Below are 10,216 nucleotides of genomic sequence, written 5' to 3'. Positions count from 1 at the left end.
CTCAGTGTCAAGTAGTCTGTCGCTACATTATTTGCCGAAGAAATATGATGCATCATCAGTCAACTGCGAAATGTAGTCAAGTTGTCGAGACTCTCGAGAGGAGTACTTGTCTGAGGAGTCAAGAGAAACTTTAACGGATTTGTGGTCGGTAAATAGAGTGTACTATCGGCCTTTTACAGGGTGTTGAAAGTGCCGTACAACACAACACATGACTGAGTTCCCTACCGAAAGTGCTTTACCACTGTTCAGTGTATTGTATTCGTCTTTAGAAAAATGACTAAAGTTGCCAGGTGTTGTTGACCCGTTGTTGTAAGTCTCCTCAATTGCCTAGTCGGATGTGTCTATAGAGTTACTAATAGATTCTTTGATGTACAGATGTGCGAGCATCGTCGCTTTTGTGATAATTTCGCGATAATTACGGAGAGTGCTCCTCTAGCGTTGTCATCCAAATTGATGGGTTCCACATTTTTACGACGTCGGTATGTTAAGGGTCTCATGTGAGACGCGTAAATCTATATGAACCGTTGAAAATAACTCACTGGGCCGTCTAACATACTCATTTGCTTGACTGTGACTGGTTCAGGGTAATCCGGAGTGACTGTTGCTTTGCTTTCCCGAGAATGAATTACTTGAGCTTCATTAGTATGCTGGAGAATGTCCAAGGAATCAGTTTCAATCTGGCTATTCTGGATTCTCAGTGTTTTGCCATGTTTTTGGAGTCGTTCCAAAACAAGGTTCAGGTGCTGGAGATGAGGGATAACGACGTGGAATGTTTTTCGTAATCAGTCACCGATAGTCGGTAGTTGGTTGACACTCATTGCTGTCCGTTTTAAGAACCATTTACAAGAGGAGACTCCCATGTGTTGTTCAACGGCTGGATAATTTCCGAGTCTATCATGTGGTAGAAAGTTTTTGTGGCCTATCTTAGCCTTTCAAAGGCTATTCAGCGTGTCCTCGAAAATACAGGTGGTCCTGTTGTTGTGATGTGGCTCGTAACATTGCTGATCACGTGCAGCGATTTCGGTCATGTATGGCACAATTCGGGGTACTTGTCAGGTATCCGTGGATAGAATGGGTCGACTTTGTACCATACAGTGACTGGAGATATCGTACAGCCAGAAAATGAAGTTCCAAAAGCAGATCATTCAGTATTGCCGTCTACTAACCTTCTTTTGTGCGTATTATTGGGTGAATTATGATATCGTAGGGGGTCCATACCAATGATTGGCATGAAAACATTTGCAACGACGAAATTCCAATGAGTGGTTCGCGTAGGAACACGTTAAAATAAACATATCGTTTTCCGCATGTAGTAATCAGCTTCCCATTTTTCGCTTAGCGTTGAAGATCGGTTCATGCAGGCAGTCGTTAGAACTTGCGAGAAGGGCGCCTACTTTTGCGTCAGTGTCGAGGAAATAGAGTACTTTCGCCATCACATTGGTAATATAAAGCAGATGGCAACATTCGCAGACTACGGTTGACGTCAACATGTGCCAACTGGGATATTCCCTGGAAAGTCTTACATGTCGGAAATTAGGGAGCCGGGGAAACTGCAGGGTTTTAAGCAATTTCTAGAGGACCTACGATACTAATTGTGTCATCAACACCAATCAGGATTATTAGTCTATCGTGGTGTAGAGATATCTGTTCCGTGACGAGCTTCTTTAGGTGAGAGTTTGACAGAGGTCCTGAACGTCCTTTCGAATTATTTAAGGTTTTTTGACGGAATAAGTCTCGGCGCTAGGGAATCTGATTACCTTCAGAATCCGAATGCCAGATCTAGCCAGTTCGTCGACGGCGTTATCTCGAAATGTGACAAGGACCACCTGCACCTATTGGGGAAGGACTGTATAAACAAGCCTGTAGGATTTAATTTGTCCTACTGATATACTACCACAACTGTAAACGCGATAGTGGCGATCCCATAATCTGTTTGAAAGCTATAGTTAGAACAAGTAACCTATTTGGCTCGATAGACTTTATATGTTTCTAAACGTGAAAACAATTAAATTAGTACAATAATTAAAGGAAGTGTAGTCACTAAATGGAACTCACAAATATACCGACCAGTGGTGCGTGTCTTATCGAAATGAATAAAAAATATGAGTCACAATAATGTAATAGGATAATAATGTCTTTCGATTGGCAGGTCACATGCGACAGTAATAGTCTACAGACATATAAGATTAGGTTGACGTGGCAAGCGCTCGAACAACGATTTGATTGGCTAGTTATGGACCTAACTAAGAAGGCCCTCGTCAGGGGCCGTATACCGATGGTCTCTCAAACAAGTAGCAACACTTCTGTTGCCAAGACTCGATATTGTGGAGGAGTTGATCTAACCTTTGTGGGTTGGTTAGGACTTTACATTTAGGAATAGCCTTTTCTAGAGTTTCGTAAGGTCCCGAAACACCACTAGTAAACATACTAGGTGTGACGTACCTGATAAAATCACGCGATGGTGCTCTTGTTACTGTGAAGGATTGTGCACATGGGTTTATCACGCCCTGCTTCTGGAGGTTAACCTCTGCGTAGCAAAACCAGGCTAAACTATTATCGGGTTAGAATGACATGAGTTGAAAAAAGAGAAGCTAAAGGGTATTAATCTTGAGTAACTAAGAAATCTGTTCTGCCATGATGAATATAAAGCATATCAATGAACGAGAAAATATATCCGAAAATATGAAAACAATATCACAATATGTAAAAACAAAAATTAAAAAATGATATTTAATATTCTGGTGGTTGATGGGATTATGAAGACCACATTTGAGGGGAAATGCGAAATACAATGAACAGCTTGGATGAAACTAGGAGGTATGGACATCTCAGACAACCTGGTCCTTCTCTCCCATACAAACGAACATACATTGTGGCAATCACCAAACTTCATCAAATGACAAGCGCTAACTTGGAATCGTGAAGGGAAATGGGAAAGAAGAAGTCTAAAAAACACAGTGCGTCGAGAATTGGGAGCAGACATCACAAGAATGACTAGAAACTGGAAACAATTTGAGAAGACTGTCCAGGACAGAGTATGATGGCGAATGCTGGTGAGCGGCTTATGCTCCTCCATGGGAAGTATCAGGTGTTATTAAGTAGGCAACAAGGACCAGTCTCACAGTTTAACGAATTGGTGTAGAAGATCACCTCAGACTCCCCACCAGCACTGCCACAAGTATTTGGGGTCTGAAGACTCCTTTGCTGGTTACACCTTTATATTTGAAGTATGCCAACCGCATCCAATCAGGAGTCAAAAATGAAGGGATTTGAAGATACATTTGGAAAGCTATTGATATGTCGAGAAGCGTTTGGTTCAAAACTGGCTAAAAGTTGAGGAGGATGCGTGGCACGGCCTACCCACTCGCAATCTATTGCCAATGCGTGACCAAGCGCCTTCAGCTGGGGATTGTCCAGTAAATTTAATGAGGTCGGCATCGATTTCCAAGGCTTACAGAACTATAAATTTCGAGGATCCATCCATCATTACAGTTCCTGACTGCGCGATCTTTGAGGCCGAGAATATGATTACTGAGAAGTTTTACATACTTGAGAAGGTCAAAAACTGTGAACACGGGGCCAACTATTCTGTATGTCATGGCCCAGCCTTGGAAGCGGGTTCATTCTGTGTAACACATCCCTATTCACAGTGAATATACCATTCTATCTTCAGTCCAAAATTGTGCTTCAGAAGGGCCACACATCGTATACCTAGATTTTACTACAGGACGTGTCAGTATGAACAATGACGTGACTTTGGTGTAAGTTATCACAGAATAGGTAGTCCAATCATTACAAATTCACAATTTTAGGATTAGGTCTATTATAATAGTTATGAAGAAAAATGTACTAATGTCAAATCAGACCACAATACCTCAGATATCTTTTTCAGACTGGAATTCCATCCTTTTCCTATAGCTTTGAGTATACATTCAAAGTATCTACGAGTTTCTTTAAAGAGATTGGGATGACCCATCGGTGAAAGTTGCACTAACAATCTAAATTAATAACAGGTCTTTTTTGTAATGATTGTCAAGAGATGTAGTCAGTGTGTTGAATTTGTTTTTGGCACTTCTGCACTGAATCGTATAGTCACAGGCAATCAGAGTAACACTCTGTCGTTGAAACGCAGCATCTGAGGGAAGTGCTAAGGATTTTATGGATGGTAATCGGACTATTAAGCTTCGTGGTCTGTAATAATAGTTAATTAATTCTTAAACAAAAAGTTATGAAGCTATTAAACTCCCCGAGAAGCAGCTAATGTTTCTAAATAAATTTGCGAATAACCTTGTTCAGTAGTACTAAGCCTGAAAACAACACAAGTTACCAATCTATCATTCTGTTTCGAAACTGCACCAATGCACACAGCAAAAATTATAGAATGCACACTAGGAGAGTAGGTTCGAGAAAAGCTACAATTTGGGGAAATTGTAGTAGATTTCCTAAGCATGACTCACAACCACACACCATTTTAAGATATTAGATAATGAACCGTCTATCTTCGTCAGGCAATCAGAGCAGGTCACCACAGCAACCGAATTCCAGGTCGAGGAGCATGTCATAAACATTCGAACAATGTGGACACTCGTGTTGGTACCGCTAAAAGTTTGGTCCTAAAATAACCAGGTTCAGCAAACCATATATCTGTCTCGAACAGACTTCGAAGAATATAGATAAAACAAATAACCTCCCTACACGGTGCGACGACTGGGGAGGGTGCATAAACTGTCGCTTGTTTTATGTTTGAGACAGAAATGTAAGTGCGAACGTTTTGGTAAATACAGACACTACACCTAACAACGTTTTTTAGGAGCAAAACTTTACTAGGTAAAAACATTTCATCAGAAACACTTCAGGCGGAGAACAGAACTTAAGTCGCGGTGTTTGAGCAGAAAACATTGATGCTAGACTTGGGGTTTAGAAAGGAATTTGTTTGCGTTTCCAATGCAGTGGACTTAGACTTAGGCAATTATAGGAGTGGATTTTCATAGAGACATGAATTTCCAGTCTAGAAACGGAAAACGATGTTTAAACCTAAAGAATCTTCGAGTTACACAAAAAACAAGGGAAATCACGCTACTTAACTAAAGTTGACACAAAGGTCTCCGGTAACAATTGCAAAACTTCAAGATATACACGCGAAATTCCCGAACCAAGCCAAACCCAACCATTCAACTTCCAAAACTAAGGTGAAGGCAACTCATAAAATAAAAACTAGAGGCGCACCTGTGTTTGCTAAGCCCTGGAATCTAGTACCAGATAAACATGAATTCGCTACAGTAGGGTATTATCTATCCCTGTGATAGCTAATTGGTATCATCCCTACACACAGACTCAAAAAAAAGAAGATGACTGGCGACCGTGTATGGGTTAAAAAACCCTCAACCGTCAAGCTGCACCAGATAAATACCCCGTCCATAATATTCATGATTTTACAAACGTTTTACAGGGTTTGAATATATTTGCTAAAATTAGCTTGGTCGAGCCATATCACAATATTCCGTTAGCAGAGGGAGCTATCGTTCAAACAGCTATTGCTACAACTTACGGGCTGTTCGAGTTTGTACGCAAGGCATTCAGCCCGAGGCACAACTATTTCACAGTTTTTGGACAGCCTGCCTCAGGACATGCCCTTTGCACAAGGGTCATTATACGATTTATTTATTGCCACTCCGAACTTAAAGTTACATGAAAAACACATGAGAGCCGTGTTCGGACTTCGAATTTTGGGAGCTCTCAGACAAATGACAAACTCAGAATGAATTACGCTTATCAGAGAGTGGTAGGGTGCCAACGAGCAATACCCCATACCAAGTTCTCTAACACAACTTAAAAGCATTCAAGGTTTAGTTGACTTTCATGGTTGATCCATACCTGGATGTGACAACCAATGAAACCATTGACAGATAACCTAAATGGAAAACCAGATTTCAAGTTTATTTATCATTATTATCCACAAACTGCTTATTGGTACATAGATGCTATGAATATACCATTTGGGTTTGTTCGGAAATGCAACTACACACAGTTTCAATAACATTCACCATATTCAAATAGGTTCTGTAGAATTTAGAAGAACAGTGAATCTATTTCAAAGGAAAAAAGAAGCAAGGAAAAGTGAAATATGTAAATTATTTAATGATTATGTTCTGTGAAACATCATAGGAATAGACTGAAACCTATGTATTACCAAATGAACTAAAAATAAAGAGCTTATGTAGTAACATTTGATGGTCGGTTAGGAGCTAATGAAGCATAGTGATGCAATGAAAGTCACAAATAATTGCAAGGAATAATCGTTTAACAACAATGTGTATGGGATTTATATACGTGCTAAAGATAAAATAGATCTGAAAAGTGATACTAGATATTGTGTTTTAAATCATAAACTTTGGATGGTTAGGAATGAAATTTATGTAGGAGAAGAGATAAAAAAAGAATGTCTTATGTGTTGGAGGTCATCTATATTTATAACTATAATGAATACGAACATAATTGAACTTGGGATATTCGCACGGAAATATTGGGCAAACCAATCAAATTTATAACTTTATGCTTCGTTTCACGGCCGGTAGAATAAATACTGGACCATGTTTTGTAAATCATTGGTGGCCGCATCCATATTTAATAGCTGATACAAACCATTCTAGGTCATCAAAGAGACTTCTGATTAGGTTTGTAGTTTTACTGCTACGAAGGCTCGCTGAGAGTCTGTTCTACGTGGTTGAATAGCGGAGAACAAAGACACTGATGCAAGTTTGTACAGGTTCTCAGAATTGACAAAAATATCCTTTTTACTGAACAGGTTGTTAGATGATAGGGCAAGAATGGATGAATTCAGAAGAGCAAGAAACATCGTTTATTAGCCGGTAGATGGAGACAAGGCTCTACATAAAATTTACCTGTGAATAGACGCCCATATGAATCGCGGACTCTGTTAGTACAAGTTCTGGGACCATGTGATATTTTACATTTCATAGTTGATCGTGAACATGACAAAAGTGCACAAGAAGACAAGAACATATTGCAAGAAGACTTGTGATGCATGCTACTTATGTCGACAGACATGAGTAATGCAGACCACTGGCGTAGATGGGTTTTGTTGAATGACTGAGGGCTTACTCCACTTAAACGGAAATGGTGTGACGAACCAGCTAACTTCGACATCAGCACCTAATGTGGATTACACTTTCGTCGCATCAAGGTACTATGGCTGCTTTGAGAATTGTATAACGCAAAGGACGTCACTACAGAAATATGTCAGTAAGAGTAGGTACAAGGAAGATGTTGTGAACACAAAGGCATGGCCAGTCCATGGTGTGCGATTAAGTGATGCTCGTTGGTTGTTCTCAAACTTAACGAGGATCGTGAACTGTTCGATACTGCCGAATGATTTGGCTAGGGCCTAGTGATATTTACCGGCCATACAGTAGTATGTAACACCAATTAGAAGTGAAATGCCTGGCAGTAGAAGGTTGAGAAGGTCGAATTGAAGAGATCTGGAATGTAAACATAAAGTAATCGTAATAGCAGTGGAAAAATGATGAAGTCCGATATGATTGATTTAAGATTTGCAAACGAAGTATTTAATGTATGATTTTCCACATTTTACGAAAGAACTCTAATTTCGCACTGAATAATGAGTTAGTTGTACCCATCTGAGTCCTCATTCACCACAAACCGAGTTACAAACTATCTATTGAGAGTTTGTGTCAGAGAAATATCAACTTCTTGGGTGAATCTGTAGTAATATTGGTTCCTAATGACAAGATCTTTGAAACCGAATATACTATAACTGGGATGACCTACATTGAAAATTCAAATGGTTGTGTACGGAGTAGAAGAAGCTTTCGCTTAACAGGCTTCCGTGTCTAGTAGCAGTGGATCATCAATACCTCCAGGCAAGAACCTAGGTATATTAACGATAATAGAGGAAAAGAAGGAAATTGGTGAATCATAAAAACATGTTTATCTTTGTCTTTAAGAATAGGTCAAGTATCCTCTTAGAGGACTCCTGGGAAGTCGCTTGGACTGGTTCAGTCGGCAGCGAATTCCAGCATTTGATATCTCTTACGGAGTAGAAGTTGTGTCTACGGTCTGTTCTGCTACGTTGGGTCTCCAGTTTCTGGGTGTTTCCCCTTAGGTTAGTGTTGTGACTAAGCTTAAGAAGATGTTTAAGGGGATGACCAGAAGTGTTAAGGATACTGTAAGTCATAAGAAGGTCACCTATAAGACGCCTGTACTCTAACGGGTAAAGGTTAAGTGATTGGAGGCACTCTTCATAAGGTTTGAATTTGAGTACCCGAACTGATTTCGTAGCTCGACGTTGGATACGTTCCAAAGAGTCCTTGAAGACTTGGAGGTTACATATGATAGTCAGGAAAGAACATGCAGACACTTCGAGTCCCAGGCGGCAGCAACATCTATTTTAGCTAGGAAAACTAACTTTGGATTTCAATGTCTACACAACGCTACTGAAAATAAAACGGACTAACATTTAATAACATAATAAACAAGTTAGCTTGCCTGACGAAATGCATTGACTTGAGTAGCAGCAGCGAAAGCCGAGAAAACAAATCTGGCTCAGTGAAAATTTGCGTCAACGATATGAGTATTACATTAACTGCTAAATTTTAGCACAATGAAACATTAAATTAGGCAGCTACATAAAAGAAACGGGGAAAAACACAGAACAAGGACTGCCATTGCTTACAAAGTTAGCGGACATGATAACCTCCGCTTCAAACTAATCGGTCGCTAAGTAGACTGCCACAACTGTGAAGTCGTGTTGAGTTTAATTGCGGCTTCTCGGGATGGTGTCTTGATTTGACCGCTTCTGCGAAGCCATACGAATTGTCAAGGTGACGCACCAATCGTGTTGCGACGGCTTGACCCTCAAATGTTCAGTAACCTGGCGCGAAAACTGTAAGTGAAAGCACTTTCTCACGTGATATAAATGTATTTAAGACTAGTCAATTTTTTTTGGGTGTGTTGTACTAAGATTCTGACACTATCATATACAAGGTTAAGCTTCCTCCTGAAAGTTTCATCATGAGGTTAGTATATATCTATCGTGGACTGACCTTTCTAAATATTCTATAAACGACCTTACAAATTGACCGTTTTTCATCGCCTGATCACACTAAATAAAATACAAATACTTAATTGACAGCAAACATCGCACTTAATATCCAAACATCTGGTCTCTAAAGTCCCTCCATTACCCACAGTCACTGATTTTTGCATAAACCCAGTTAATACTTAACAATAACTAAGTGCGCGATTATTCAATTTGGTTAAACGTGCTCTCTACTCACTTAACTTTAAATTATGGCTAGCAACCTTAGTAAAAAAGAAATATCTTCCACTTCTAAATCAACCAAAAGGTTAAAATCTGTAATACCTAAATATGACGAATCAGTAATTGTCAGGGTCGGACATTCATATTCTGAACTTTGTGGCTGTTACCCACAGGCGTCACTATCACTATCCGGTTTTCCGAGCGTCGGTCCCTCCATCTCTTCATGCGGTATCCTAACAATATGACGTTGATTCAAAACGTTTGATACCCACATACATTGAAAAGTCAACACAGTGTACCCATCAGCATGATTTGCTTAGGTAAAAAACAAGTTTCAAAAACTATGGCGCCTAATTCTCTATCTGACATCGAAATGCTGGTTGCTATAGTGGCGATACAAGGCAGATACAAAACTCACTTGCTGAAACTAACAATAACTTTAATCAGTTAGCGCTCCTCACGCGTATATAGGCCCTAAATGGTGAAAAAACCTCCAATAACTCACTTAAACCCAGTGCATTGTGGGATTTGTGTCTGGAGAAGTGACGAAAAGAGTAGTGTCTTCCTACAATAAGGTCCCCTACAATGGCCCTGGCCGCACACTCTCCACTTAGGGACATTTGCTTCCGAGAGTGTTATGCTGAAAGTTAGCTGCCAATTCACTCGCTATAGAAAAAATCGGATGAGTAAATATACCCCCTCATGTCTAAATGTAGCTGTTCTAGCGATGAAAAACAGTTTATGAATTGAATCAAAAATATCTTATGGAATCCATATAAGATGTAAAGATCACTCAGAGACAACATCAGCGTCGTGTAAGAAGACGTGGAGAGCTGGTGATCACATGGTTTAGTTACAGCGAATAACCAACTAGAAACAACATCCAATACTGTCAAGAGTATCAAGCACATCTAT

Source organism: Schistosoma mansoni, chromosome 2, assembly GCF_000237925.1.
Source record: "Schistosoma mansoni strain Puerto Rico chromosome 2, complete genome".
Taxonomy (NCBI): domain Eukaryota; kingdom Metazoa; phylum Platyhelminthes; class Trematoda; order Strigeidida; family Schistosomatidae; genus Schistosoma; species Schistosoma mansoni.
Note: the sequence above shows the minus strand (reverse complement) of the source record.